Raw genomic sequence first — 15,600 nt, forward strand, 5'->3', positions numbered from 1 at the left:
TCCCTAGCAATTTCAAAATTGAAAATGCTTAAATGCAACTTACAAGGCCTGGGAAGTGCCATTTCCAGCGATCTGGGAGGCATTTTCGGCCAAAGTTTTCTTGTACGCTTCATGCCACTCGTGATGGCGCTACACTAAGATAGTTTGCAGAGCCATAATTGGCTCTGATAGTTTGCCTACAGGTTCGCCCCTCCCATGGCAAATTCCTGGCTACGTGCCTGAGTATGGCAAAGAAGTGGTAAAAGCAGTTACTGTGGGTCTGTTTCAAAACCTGCGTGTTCAAAACCTTAGAGAGTGTCGTGGACGATTGGCTAAGACGACGGACTTGTGATCCAAGGATTGCTGGTTCGACTCCTGCCTAGTCCATTACGTTGTGTCCTTGGGCAAGATGCTTTATCTCAATTGCCTCTCTCCACCCAGAGGTTAAATGGGTACCTGTGAGGTAACTTGTCATGGGGCGTAGTATATAACTGCAGCCGCCTGGAGGGATTGTCTCTGGGACAGGTTATCATTGACCAGGGATAACATATCTTCTGTAAAGTGCTTTGATACCTATTGCTGGTATAAGCGCTATATAAAAGTGAAATATTCTGTGGGTCTGTTTCAAAACCTGCGTAGGTTCTGTGACGTTAGCAAGTATTTCGGTCTGAACTGGGTGAAGGGTAGACCATTCTCATGCACTGAAGTCATGTGACAAGTGCACCCCTTCATGTGATAAGTGCACCTAGTCAGGTGATATGTGCACTCAATCAGGTGACAAGTGCACTCAGTAAGGTCATATGTGCACTCAATCAGGTGACAAGTGTACTTAGTCAGGTGACAGTGTGCACATGTCATATGATAATTGAAATCTTCCAGCTGAACAAACATGAGATGGGAGAAGCGTGCTCCAACTGTGGTCTGACTTAATTGTGTCAAGTCAGTCTCCTAATACTGTTAGGTTCAGTTATATTTTTTGTCGTCCAAAGTTGTTATTTAACAGAATCTTGTTGATGTTGAGTAACTTACAGCAGAGATGTTTGTGTCTACAGCCTACAGTAGCTCCAACAAGGAGGTCCCCCTGGAGGATGAAGCCTGGTACCACGGCGCCCTGCCGAGACAAGAGACGGAGGAGCTGCTGAAATAGGAGGGAGACTTCATTGTCAGATTCAAGAGCGACGCCTCCGGCCAGTACGTGCTCTCCTGCAGGTCCGCAGATAAACAGAGGCACTTTCCGATCATGAAACAAGACGAAAGCACGGTCAGTCCATTACGAGTTTTTAAACCTGCAGAGAGTTAACCCATCTATGACAGCAAATCAATCTTGGGACTTATTTTGCTGATAGCTATTATTTCAATAGTGCTGTTTTTTTAATAATAGCATAATATATATATATTACATGTAATATATTAGCATAATAGCATAATATTTTTTAAATAAAAGCATGTAAAAACACCATGTAAAATACACATTTTGGTGTTACTGTCACGGGTAAGGTAAAACTACAGTATTTGACTGGACAACGTAAATACTTGGATGGCGTGTGTCTTTGTATAAGCTTTAATTGGTCCTCGTTACCAGGGGCAAAAACCCTGAAACAAAACATAAAATGAACGCATTGTATAAACAAATATTTCACACAAATAAGACGTTACATCGGCAATAGGAAACATATCAAACATGCATTGATCTCGCTGTATGATCCCATGATTTTACACCTTATTAACACTTATCACCTATTTACAATATGTCCTCCCTATACAGACATTCGATACTTACAAACTTCTCATAAATATATTTTATATGTGCTTTCCAATCTCTAACATATTCCGGCCTCGCTACACTCAAATAAGAAACAAGAATACGACTAACTAGTTGCGTTCCCTCTACTGCAAAGTAAGGTTTGACTTAGTATACATAAGAAAATGAGACACTTACGGAATTCGGTCAGTTTCCGGCTTTTTACACGTATCGGTACGTCCTTTACGATATATGACAAGATATATATATATTGCCACGAATTCATCAGCGGGGAACTGAAGTTGCCCCTACATATACTATATTAGAATAGCGAAGTACTGCGGGCTAACGTCGCCCAACGGACATCGTGTCCAACTGCAACAAGTGACTGCTGTGGTGCACCCAGCACCCTTGCACCAAGTATAGTATACCAAACACGAATACCACGCCCTGACCTGCTTACCCGGCCTATTCATACCGACCCTTTACCTGCATTTTATGCAAATTAATCTAAACAAAGACTTGCACAAATTCCATTGATGCTCGTCGAGCAATCAGTGAATTAAACAAAGCATATACTAGAATGTCGTATGTTACTAATTTGAACTTCGTGAGCAAAACAGACAACAAATGAATATTCATCAGTAAATTTATCCAGCTGCACGATAGTCGTTAGACTTGCGTCAAGCATACTCGTGACACATCCCCCTTCTTAAGATAATTTACGAGAGAACATAGAGAGTATACAACTTCCTTTTCTTTACACAGAATTAACTTATATACAAAACGAGCTCAATATTCTATAACCAGCGAGTTACATACAGAACATTCAACATATACTTCTCAAGCTGGGCAACGACTTAAAAAGTCCGCTCCATAGTTCTCCGAACATTTGATTGCCTTAATTACAAATCTGAATGGCTGAGTACATAAGGCCCATCTAAGCACTGTGCTGTTCTTTATCTTGGCCTTATTTATGTACACCAACGGATGGTGGTCCGTTTCCAACAAAAATTCAACCCCGTACAAGTAAATCTGAAACTTTTCCATTGCCCAAACAACAGCTAGACATTCTTTCTCGATGGTAGCATATTTAACTTCTCGAGGCTGCAACTTTCTACTGGCGAAACATATTGGGTACTTTACACCATCCTCTTCCTGCATGAGTACTGACCCAACCCCTACATCCGAAGCGTCACATCTAAGAATGAATGGTTTCGACATGTCGGGTAGGTGCAAGATTGGTTCGGAAGCTAGCCTTGATTTTAACGTGTCAAATGCAGCACCCTGAGAAGAACCCCATTTAACCCTGTTTGGATTAGAACCTCGCGTGAGATCAGTTAAGGGAGCTGAAATGGCCGCGAAGTTTGGTATAAACCGACTATAATAGTCAACAAGTCCCATAAATGATCTCACTTCCTTTTTTGTAGTAGGTATCGACGCATTTAAAACCTTCTGCACCTTGTCGGGCTGAGGGCTCAAGATCCCTTCCCCAACCACGTAACCTAAAAATTCTAACGATGAATAACCAACAAAACACTTTGTTGGTCGCGCTGTAAGTCCGGCGCTCCTAAGATGCTTAAGCACTGTTGCCATCAGTTCTACATGACTATCCCAATCTGTGGAGAACATTAATATATCGTCGAATGTAGTTAACAGTGTTTTGCAACCCATCAAGCAGCCTGCGCATCATACGCGTAAATACGGCAGAAGCGTCGACAACACCAAAAGGCATGACTCTGAATTGATACATTCCTTGATGCGTTACAAAAGCTAGTTTCTTTCTCTCTTCTACGGCAACCGGTATCTGCCAATAACCTTTTGATAGATCTAGTTTTGTAAAATACTTCCCCTTAGATACCTTTGCCATCAAGTCCTCAACACTGGGAATAGGTTCGGGGTCAAATAAAGCAACCTTGTTAAGCTTTCTAAAGTCAACACAAAACCTGTTTGACCCGTCTTTTTTGCGAACCATCACTATTGGCGATGCGTACGGCGAATAAGACCTTTCAATAACATCAGTTTCTAACATGTACTCTATTTCTTCCTCTATAACCTTTTGCGTACTCAATGGAATTGGATACGGTCTACTTCTTACAACTTCATCCGTTACCAATGGCAACGTAAACTCAAGTAAATTCGTACGACCAGGCGTATCGGTTAACACATCTCTGAATTCAGACAATACAAGCGAAACCTCTTTTGCTTTGTTTTCGCATAGCTCTGAATTCACATTGACATCTCTAAAACATTCTTATGATTTAGAAGGAGGTAGTACTATGATAAACTTATCTGTTTCAGAATTATTTTCCTCAATGATTGCGCAAGATCCACTCAGCTCCTCTAACACACTCCCAGCTGAAGCAATATCAACATTTCGATCGGATGTTCGAACAAAATATTTCTTTAGTAAGTTTGCGTGAAATGTTTTGAGTTTTCCCTCTTTGTTGACTCTATAGTCGTACTTGCCTACCTTTCCTACAATATGATAAGGCCCTTTCCACTGCATAGTTAGCTTGTTACTGTCTGTAGGTAACAAAATTAGAACTTGGTCATCGACATTGAATTTTCGATCACGTGCCCTTGCGTCATAATATTTCCTGTATCTACTAGACGATTTGGCCAGCTCGTTTTGAGCCAAATAACATGTTTCCTCAAGTCTTTCCTTCAAATCGATCACATACTGATAGGTAGTTTTAACTTCTTCCTCCTCTATTTCACCCGTCCACAAATCTTTCAAGATACCCATTGGCCCTCGGACCGTCCTCCCATACAACAATTCAAATGGGGAGAATCCTAGTGATTCTTGGGGGACCTCCCGATAAGCAAACAGCAGGGCGGGTAAAAATCGATCCCAATCACGTGGTCTTTCAGCAGACATACGCCTTAACATTTTTTTTAACGTACCGTTAAATTTCTCAACCAAACCGTTGCAAATTGGATGGTAAGGTGTAGTGGTTAGTTGTTTGATTTGCAATACCCGACTTATCTCCCTCATGAGATCGGAAGTAAACTGACTTCCCATGTCGGTCAGAATTTCTTTAGGAAACCCCACCCTAGTAAATATCTCGAGTAGAGCTTCGGCTACACGCTCTGTTTCAATACTAGGCAGAGCAACTGCCTCTGGGAACCTCGTAGCATAATCTACTAAAGTCAATACATATCTATTCCCTCAATCTGACACTGGAGCTAACGGACCCACTAAATCGATAGCTACCCTATGAAACGGAGTGTCTATAAGTGGCATGCGTCCTAACGGTACTTTGGAGATTCTACCCTTCGAAACCGTTTTCTGGCATACATCACAAGACATACAAAACATTTTCACATCGTTTTGGATACCAGGCCAATAGAAATTGCTCGTGATCCTATCGTATGTTTTTTTGACACCTAGGTGACCAGACAATGGCGCTTCGTGGCCCACACTTAATACTTTGTTTCGAAACCTTTTAGGCACCACTACCTGACGAAATTCTTTGTCGCCTCTTGATTTCGCCGACTTGAATTTACGAAACAATACATTATTTACTATCGTAAACCTAACCTCATGTCCACCTCTCGTCATTTTGACATTACCAGTCTTTGCTATGTCATACAATTTGGCAAAACTAGGCTCGTCTTTCTGAGCCTGTATCAATTCTCCTCTACTAATATCTAACTCCTCCGACTTTGCGGTTCTCAAAGGCTTGAGAGGTTTCTCCCTTTTTTGCTTTTCAGCTCGTGTCTCGACAGCACCACTTACAGAACCTGAATCCTTACCACTACTTTCAAATTGAGGGGGATTCCAATTCGGGTCTGGGTCCTGTGGTTCTCTGACACCATTAATATTTCCCAGAATTAAATCATATAACGGACTTTCCATTACTAGAGCCTCCACTTCTCCCTGATAAAATGGCGTATCAACAGCAATAACAGCAACTGATATGTCACGTACTGTACCATCAAGAAGAACACAACGTTTGTTTGCACCTGTGAACTTTGAAGGGTCAACGAATTTCCTTCGAGCTACAACCGTAGTGCAACCTGTGTCCCTTAATACCGACACCTTTGACGACCCAATGTAACCATCCCTCACAGGCATACATCCATAATTGGTTTCTACAGCACTTACTTTAGGCAGACGGTGTTTGACATTGTCCTCCCCTACCAGTAATTCGGAGTCGGTTTGACAAGCGGCCGCCCTTTCTTTTACCTCTGCCTTAGAGCCACTACCCTCTGACAAACCTGCACCCCTGTCATAAGCTACGACCTTTTGAGGCATATGTACCCCTATGTTTCTTACAATCGCGAGAAACATGACCCACATCGCTACAATTATAACATTTCTTGTTCTTATTCTACTCCTTGCCCTTATCTACCTGCTGTTCAAACTGTAAATTGTGGCTAGATTCTTGTTTTGAAGAACCTTTCTTGTCCCACTGTTTACCCCTGGCGTCGACATAACGATCAGCCCTATAAGCCATGTCTTTGACACTAACAGGTTGTCCCTCTTTAACAAATATACGAAGATCCTTAGGACACATACTATAAAATTGATCTTTAACCATGAAGTCTAGCATACCTTCATAAGACTTAGTCGTATTGCTAAGGTCTACCCAGCGTTCCAAGTAACCTGTGAGTCTATCCACAAATTGGATATAGTTTTCCCCTCCTTCAAGCTTTGAACCTCTAAACTTTCTACGAAAACCATCGGCATTCATATCATAGATACAAAGTAACGCTTTCTTAAGGATGTCATAATTCTTAGAATCATCATCGGACAATCTTGAATAAACATTAAGGGCTTTGCCCGTTAACAGGGCACTCAACAATATGGCCCATTCTGATCTTACTTTTCCTGCCGCGGTTGAGTACCTCTCGAACCTTTTTAGGTATGAGTCAATATCGTCTGTTTTTTCGATAAAACATGGTATCTCCGGCTTTTTGAACGGTGACATTTGCGGCGAGCCTACATCCGTTTTTCCTGAGGACCGCGTCTTCACGTTTTCCTCTGCAATTCTTAGTTCAATTTCTTTTAACTCCTTTTGATGTTCTCGCTCTCTCTGTCTTTCGTCCCTTGTCTGTGCATCCAGATTCTTTGCAAAATCAATTAGCGCCTGCCCTTTGAGGTCAAGGCTTTCTCCCATTTCGATATAATTTTGAAACTCTGCCATCTTAGGCAACTCTGTAGTAACGAGGGGCACGAAATTGATAACATAAGATCAATGAAATGCGAACAATAATAATCACCTCTTTCATCCCAGAACGAACTCCCAGAACAATTAGAGTAAAACTTGCTCACACCCAGTTCGTTCGTCGCTTTCTATTGTTGACGAGAATGACAAAAATGACGCAGACGTCGGACGTCGGACGGCTCGTTTGGCTCTGTTGAGGGCGCTCGTGGCCCGCAAAACGTCAGACGAAGTTTTTGATGCTTAGTGCTATTGGTGGTCCGACGATAAACGACTAGACGATTAGTTTCCTGGACAGGCCCCCAAAATGTCACGGGTAAGGTAAAACTATTCGACTGGACAACGTAAATACTTGGATGGCGTGTGTCTTTTGTATAAGCTTTATTTGGTCCTCGTTACCAGGGGCAAAAACCCTGAAACAAAGCGTAAAATGTACGCATTGTATAAACAAATATTTCACACAAATAAGACGTTACATCGGCAATAGGAAACATATCAAACATGCATTGATCTCGCTGTATGATCCCATGATTTTACACCTTATTAACACTTATCACCTATTTACAATATGCCCTCCCTATACAGACATTCGATACTAACAAACTTCTCATAAATATATTTTATATGTGCTTTCCAATCTCTAACATATTCCAGCTTCGCTACACTCAAATAAGAAACAAGAATACGACTAACTAGTTGCGTTCCCTCTACTGCAAAGTAAGGTTTGACTTAGTATACATAAGAAAATGAGACACTTACGGAATTCGGTCAGTTTCCAGCTTTTTACACGTATCAGTACGTCCTTTACGATATATGACAAGATATATCGCCACGAATTCATCAGCGGGAAGTTGCCCCTACATATACTATATTAGAATAGCGAAGTACTGCGGGCTAACGTCGCCCAACGGACATCGTGTCCAACTGCAACAAGTGACTGCTGTGGTGTACCCAGCACCCTTGCACAAAGTATATTATACCAAACACGAATACCACGCCCTGACCTGCTTACCCGGCCTATTCATACCGACCCTTTACCTGCATTTTATGCAAATTAATCTAAACAAAGACTTGCACAAATTCCATTGATGCCCGTCGAGCAATCAGTGAATTAAACAAAGCATATACTAGAATGTGGTATGTTACTAATTTGAACTTCGTGAGCAAAACAGACAACAAATGAATATTCATCAGTAAATTTATCCAGCTGCACGATAGTCGTTAGACTTGCGTCAAGCATACTCTGTAGGCAGTGGTGGGGCCAGGGGTCCTCAAAGGCCCCCCTTCCACACATCTTGGTCCCTCCTTCCCCTTCCTCCCTCACATTACAAAATTGAAATGGCATACAGTGTGTGTTTGATATGATATATCATTAAGCCTGACTTTTCTCCTCCACACATTTTTTTGAATGTCTGAATGTTCTGGTGTTTAACAGTATCGATTGGAAGGAGGGAGTTTTCGGTCAATCCAGGAACTGGTGAACCATCACATGTCAACTCAAACACCGGTGACGAAAGCCATGATGATCAGAAATCCAATAAGTAAGGTCAAGGACGAGCACGACCTTCGACACAAGGACATCCTGCTGGACACCAAATTAGGACAGGTGAGTTTCATGAAAGACACAATGATTCAATCTTTTAAAGACCAACTATGGAGACTTTTCGATGAACATAAAATCCCACCATTTTTTCATGTATGTAATCCTTAACTGACTCCAATTACATTGCTGTAATTAACTTTACCAATTTCGGACGTTAAATACGTGAAAAATGGGACGAAAAGTCAGCTTCTATTTCAGACATTCCTGAAACATTCCTAAGACATCAGGTGACCATGTGACGTCAACGTTTGTATACCTCACTCACAACTATACTTTTAGTGTGTAAAGTCGTATACTTGAGCTGCCAAAAACATCAACGATATTACTCCTTTTTCCTCAAAATGCCACAATTCTGTGTTGTTGGAGGTTGCAGTTATACCTCATCCAACAAAAGCATCAGCTTTTTTAGATTTCCGAGTAAAAGAACCGACGTAAAACGCCGCAGACTTTGGATCAATTTTTTGAGATCCACGCGGAAAGATTTTTCAGCACCCGGAGTATCTCATGCACATGAGTCCACATGCATGACCCTGCTTCTGTGTATGCTGCAAATGTCTCATTCTGTGAAAATTATATACTGTCGATAGCTGTGTCGGACCATGGTCGGACATAGCTAATGTGAAATTGACCGTAAACACGCCCTGGACGTCCTTACATGTAACATTATATCACGCAATTGACAGTAATATATTTACTGTAAGAGATGACCGTATATATATATACCGTGCCAAGGGTATAGCATTGTTAGTACATGTACGGTAGTTAGTTACAACTCTCGCCGGCGTTGGCTCACAGCATGTGTAAATAGCCATGTTAGGATTTATCTATTTCATTTGTTGTATTCCAGTATCGTGAGTTCGTGATACATGTGTAATATTGTCCGTTCTGTTTATTCCGACATCTGCATGTTCCAAGGAGTTGAATAAAAACGGTAGTATGTAGCGATCGGACGTTTTATTTCGTTAGTGACTGTCTTGTGATTGTGGGATGTTACTGGTCAAGGCCTGTTTCAACTAGACCTAACTCTATGGAATTACACAGAGTCACGGTAGTTTTTCGCCCAGGATTGAACAAGAAACGTGGATTAGGATATTCACTGCTAAATTTGTTTATTGACAGGATACTTTTTCTGTGTTTGTACTTTTGGATATTAAAACGAGTAAGTACTACGTAAGTATATTGTACCGTACGGACCTATTGACGCTACGCTATGTAAAAGATGCCTCCATTTGAGTGGAAATTTTGCTAATAAAATAAGCAATTTAACTAAAATTGCTGCTTATAATTGTCTTAAAACTTGTTGTTAACCTTCATGTGTTCTTGTTTTAAGCTAACAGCTTTTCAAACGCTCGAAATTGGAAGTCAAAAACAGTACAATTGTTCGCTATCTGTGTACAAACAGTGCCTATATCAGCGTTTGATTTTCGCGGTATACAAACTTTGACGTCACACGGTGACCAGAGGCTCCTTTGGGTCAATCTCTGTTTTCAGACATTCCAGAGGTTCATGTCACGTGACTACCCAAAATGTCCATTTTCGTGGTCGTTTTTGATGGGTTATAGTAGGTTTTCGAAGATTATTTTTTACACATGTTGATTATGGGTATGTAAACTCCTAAATTAATGGAAAATCTCAACAACAAAAATTGCCTCCATAGTTGGTCTTTAAAGGGTGTGAAGACTCGCGCAAAAAAAGAAATGTCTAATGCTGGTAATCTGACCTAGTTTCGAATGAGGTGTAATAGAAGTGTTACACACCACCATCAATCCCAGCAAATACACATACAACTTGCTACCGTCAGTAAATTAGACACTAGTGTACAGTCAGTACGTACAGCTGCGGTCAATACCCACAGCACAGTGTACAAACGATACAGCGATGGACATCTCAGGTCCAGCTAAAGATAACAAGGTATCACGTTTCATTACTGTCTGCATTTTGTAGCGACACGAACAAAACGTCACTTGCAAGCAACAGAGAGTTAACTTTTTTAGATGGCAGCACGCTGTTTGGGGCGAGTCTTCATTGCCTTTAATGGTAATGAAGAGTTAATTGGTAGATGAGTTAATTTCACTGACATTTACCCACTTTGTACCAGTGACCCTGAAACCTTGTAATTTTTGTTTGGCCAATTGACTTGTATTTGAAGCTAACAGGGATGACCATGTGTGCACAACATGTGTCATGTTGTTTACTCCAGTCTATTCCTATCAACACAGTATGTGTGTGCACTAATGTTGAGTTATTTGGGGAGATTCTTACTGTTGGTACTGGGCTAACGTAAGATGTTAGCTGAATTCTAGTGTATACCCCTTCAGCTGTAGGCAATGAAAAATTACTGTGTTAAGGTTTATTAAGCCACTGGTTGCCTCTCATGTGACATATATTGTGAGCTCTCATGTGACATATCACATGACCTCGCATGTGACATCTCCTTGTCTATACTACTGCTGCATTCTTTATTTAAGGTGGAGAAAAAAAGAAGAAAACAGTGAATTTTTATATGAATATCTTGTTAGAACTGTATTAATTACAACCCATATGGTTGTAACTCTTCTCTATTGCACCCCAAGTGAAATAAAATATTTAAAAAAATGAAAACGGGGGTGGGGTGGGTGAGGGGGTGGGTTTGTTGACTGCATTGTTTTTTTAGTTTCATAAGCATCCTTTTTCTTGTGTACATGCAGGGACATTTTAGGTGACGTCCACAAAGTGACATTTAAGAATAAACCTGTCGCCGTCAAGACGTGCAAGGCCACAGTACATGCTGCAACGAGAAGGAAGTTCCTCTCAGAAGCCTACATCCACAAGAATTACAACCATCCCAACATCGTCAAACTTATCGGCGTGGCAACAGACAGACATCCAATCTACATCGTCATGGAGCTTGTCAAGGTCAAAAACCAGTAAAAAATGGAATTGACATCATTTCTTTTTTTCTGTGACAGCTATCAAATTAGTTAGATTAGGAGGGCAAATTTGGCCTTTGATTTATTAGGGAATATGGTACACCGTAAACATCTCATTGTATATGGAAACCCTGCCACTCTGGTTAGTTGTATGGAGAAGTATTTTCTGGTCGCAAACAACGTGAAATTTTATCGAAGAGGAAAATGTTTCCTCACTGCTAGTTTAATAGCCCAACTCAAGATCTATGCACCTAACTGGAGATTTATTGGTTGATTGAATGTAACCTATTTTGACCGGCTTATAAATATTATAAATATCCTTATATTGTCCATATATATCCGTATATCATAAATATCCTTATAAATATCTTTCTAAATATACTGTTACATTTTATAGAAATTGAAGTTTTGTACGGTGTATTTCTGGTTACACATTCAGAGAAGATTGCAATTATATATAAGCTCTTTTATTAGTTTTTGGCTTGCTCTACACTGATGTGCAATATGTACCATGAACAGAGGAACTTTTATTTGCGTACGCTTAGGCTTGTATCATAATTAATACACACAAAACAGACTAAACAACAATAGATTTATGAGATGAAATCAGTAAATTGTTTAAAAAGATTGATTTTACTGACTGATGTTTGCTTCTCTGTCACCTTTGCAGGAGGAGATCTTTTGAAGTTGCTTCGAGATGACAGCAAGACCTTGAGTGTCCCCGAGAAGGTTAAAATGAGTGAAGACGCAGCATCAGGGATGGCTTACTTGGAGGGCAAAAGTTGTATTCACAGGTAAACTAGAAATTGTCCTGGGATTAATAAACATGTGTGTGGGTTTATGGATGTAGGCATGGGTATGCATGTATGCTAGTATGTATTTGTTGAGGAACAAACAAGAAGAACTCAGATATGTAATCAGGACTCTTGTCTATTTGAAACTTTGTGTGATATCTGCTTTCAAAGGGAAAATGTCAAAACTGAATACTAAAGGCAATTCTTGTTACTTAACCAAATAAGGAGAATGGGACATTCCCACTGCTTTTAAAAATTAGACATTTTGCTCTTGATGGTTGTAATTGTAGAATGCTGCCAGTAAATTGTAGTGATAAGTAACTTTCTGTTAACAGATAGAACCTCACCACCATCATGCAACCCCCCCCCTCCCCACCTCACACCATTGATCTCCTATCCATCTACACGAATGTTAGAATAAAACACTCTGTGGAACTGAAATGATGTTAACATTATCAAAAATGTGGCAACATTAAGGAATGAAACCTCAAGGTCGGGAGAAATTTTTTGGGAGGGGCCCAATAACGTGAGATGCCAAATGCTCTGTATATTACAGCAGATCTAGTAGATTGATATATGGTCACTGCCATGCTCCCACAGTATACCTCTGTAAAACTCATGGTCATGCTTTCACCTCATTGACAGAGACCTGGCAGCGAGAAATTGTCTGGTCGGCACGAAGAATATTCTGAAGATCAGCGATTTTGGAATCTCGAGAGAAGAAGAAGAGGAATAACAGATGGACAGCAACAACATGAGACAGATACCAATCAAATGGCCGCCCCTGAGGCCATAAAATATGGTAAAGGTTGTGTATACATATGTCCAGGCGCGTAGCCAAGGGGGGGCCAAGGGGGCGACCGCCCCCCCCTTGAGCATATTTTTTTTGTATATTTTTATGATATCCCTAGTAATTTCAAAATAGAAAATGCTTAAATGCAACTTACAAGGCCTGGGAAGTGCCATTTCCAGCGATCTGGGAGGCATTTTCGGCCAAAGTTTTCTTGTACGCTTCATGCCACTCGTGATGGTGCTATGCTAAGATAGTTTGCAGAGCCATATTTGGCTCTGATAGTTTGCCTACAGGTTCGCCCCTCCCTTGGCAAATTCCTGGCTACGCGCCTGAGTATGGCAAAGAAGTGGTAAAAGCAGTTACTGTGGGTCTGTTTCAAAACCTGCGTGTTCAAAACCTTAGAGAGTGTTGTGGACGATTGGCTAAGGCGTCGGACTTGTGATCCAAGGATTGCTGGTTCGACTCCTGCCTAGTCCATTACGTTGTGTCCTTGGGCAAGATGCTTTATCTCAATTGCCTCTCTCCACCCAGAGGTTAAATGGGTACCTGTGAGGTAACTTGTCATTGGGCGCAGTATATAACTGCAGCCGCCTGGAGGGATTGTCTCTGGGACAGGTTATCATTGACCAGGGATAACATATCATCTGTAAAGTGCTTTGATACCTATTGCTGGTATAAGCGCTATATAAAAGTGAAATATTCTGTGGGTCTGTTTCAAAACCTGCGTGTTCAAAACCTTAGAGAGTGTTGTGGACGATTGGCTAAGGCGTCGGACTTGTGATCCAAGGATTGCTGGTTCGACTCCTGCCTAGTCCATTACGTTGTGTCCTTGGGCAAGATGCTTTATCTCAATTGCCTCTCTCCACCCAGGGGTTAAATGGGTACCTGTGAGGTAACTTGTCATTGGGCGCAGTATATAACTGCAGCCACCTGGAGGGATTGTCTCTGGGACAGGTTATCATTGACCAGGGGTAACATATCTTCTGTAAAGCGCTTTGAGACCTATTGCTGGTATAAAGCGCTATATAAAAGTGAAATATTCTGTGGGTCTGTTTTAAAACCTGCGTGTTCAAAACCTTAGAGAGTGTTGTGGACGATTGGCTAAGGCGTCGGACTTGTGATCCAAGGATTGCTGGTTCGACTCCTGCCTAGTCCATTACGTTGTGTCCTTGGGCAAGATGCTTTATCTCAATTGCCTCTCTCCACCCAGGGGTTAAATGGGTACCTGCTAGGTAACTTGTCATTGGGCGCAGTATACAGCTGCAGCCGCCTGGAGGGATTGTCTCTGGGACAGGTTATCATTGACCAGGGATAATATATCTTCTGTAAAGTGCTTTGATACCTATTGCTGGTATAAGCGCTATATAAAAGTGAAATATTCTGTGGGTCTGTTTCAAAACCTGCGTGTTCAAAACCTTAGAGAGTGTTGTGGACGATTGGCTAAGGCGTCGGACTTGTGATCCAAGGATTGCTGGTTCGACTCCTGCCTAGTCCATTAAGTTGTGTCCTTGGGCAAGATGCTTTATCTCAATTGCCTCTCTCCACCCAGGGGTTAAATGGGTACCTGTGAGGTAACTTGTCATTGGGCGCAGTATATAACTGCAGCCGCCTGGAGGGATTGTCTCTGGGACAGGTTATCATTGACCAGGGATAACATATCTTCTGTAAAGCGCTTTGAGACCTATTGCTGGTATAAAGCGCTATATAAAAGTGAAATATTCTGTGGGTCTGTTTCAAAACCTGCGTGTTCAAAACCTTAGAGAGTGTTGTGGACGATTGGCTAAGGTGTCGGACTTGTGATCCAAGGATTGCTGGTTCGACTCCTGCCTAGTCCATTACCTTGTGTCCTTGGGCAAGATGCTTTATCTCAATTGCCTCTCTCCACCCAGGGGTTAAATGGGTACCTGCTAGGTAACTTGTCATTGGGCGCAGTATATAACTGCAGCCGCCTGGAGGGATTGTCTCTGGGACAGGTTATCATTGACCAGGGATAACATATCTTCTGTAAAGCGCTTTGAGACCTATTGCTGGTATAAAGCGCTATATAAAAGTGAAATATTCTGTGGGTCTGTTTCAAAACCTGCGTGTTCAAAACCTTAGAGAGTGTTGTGGACGATTGGCTAAGGCGACGGACTTGTGATCCAAGGATTGCTGGTTCGACTCCTGCCTAGTCCATTACGTTGTGTCCTTGGGCAAGATGCTTTATCTCAATTGCCTCTCTCCACCCAGGGGTTAAATGGGTACCTGTGAGGTAACTTGTCATTGGGCGCAGTATATAACTGCAGCCGCCTGGAGGGATTGTCTCTGGGACAGGTTATCATTGACCAGGGATAACATATCTTCTGTAAAGTGCTTTGATACCTATTGCTGGTATAAAGCGCTATATAAAAGTGAAATATTCTGTGGGTCTGTTTTAAAACCTGCGTGTTCAAAACCTTAGAGAGTGTTGTGGACAATTGGCTAAGGCGTCAGACTTGTGATCCAAGGATTGCTGGTTCGACTCCTGCCTAGTCCATTACGTTGTGTCCTTGGGCAAGATGCTTTATCTCAATTGCCTCTCTCCACCCAGGGGTTAAATGGGTACCTGTGAGGTAACTTGTCATTGGGCGC

At 41.6% G+C, this 15,600-nt stretch overlaps 2 pseudogenes; one reads left to right on the top strand and one right to left on the bottom strand.

The window, feature by feature from the left end:
• Positions 1 to 15,600, top strand: part of LOC139967118 (tyrosine-protein kinase Fer-like) — a 29,573-nt pseudogene that overhangs the window by 2,429 nt on the left and 11,544 nt on the right.
• LOC139966937 (uncharacterized) lies at positions 1,485 to 7,202 on the bottom strand (annotated as a pseudogene).

Source organism: Apostichopus japonicus, chromosome 4 (genome assembly GCF_037975245.1).
Source record: "Apostichopus japonicus isolate 1M-3 chromosome 4, ASM3797524v1, whole genome shotgun sequence".
Lineage (NCBI taxonomy): Eukaryota > Metazoa > Echinodermata > Holothuroidea > Aspidochirotida > Stichopodidae > Apostichopus > Apostichopus japonicus.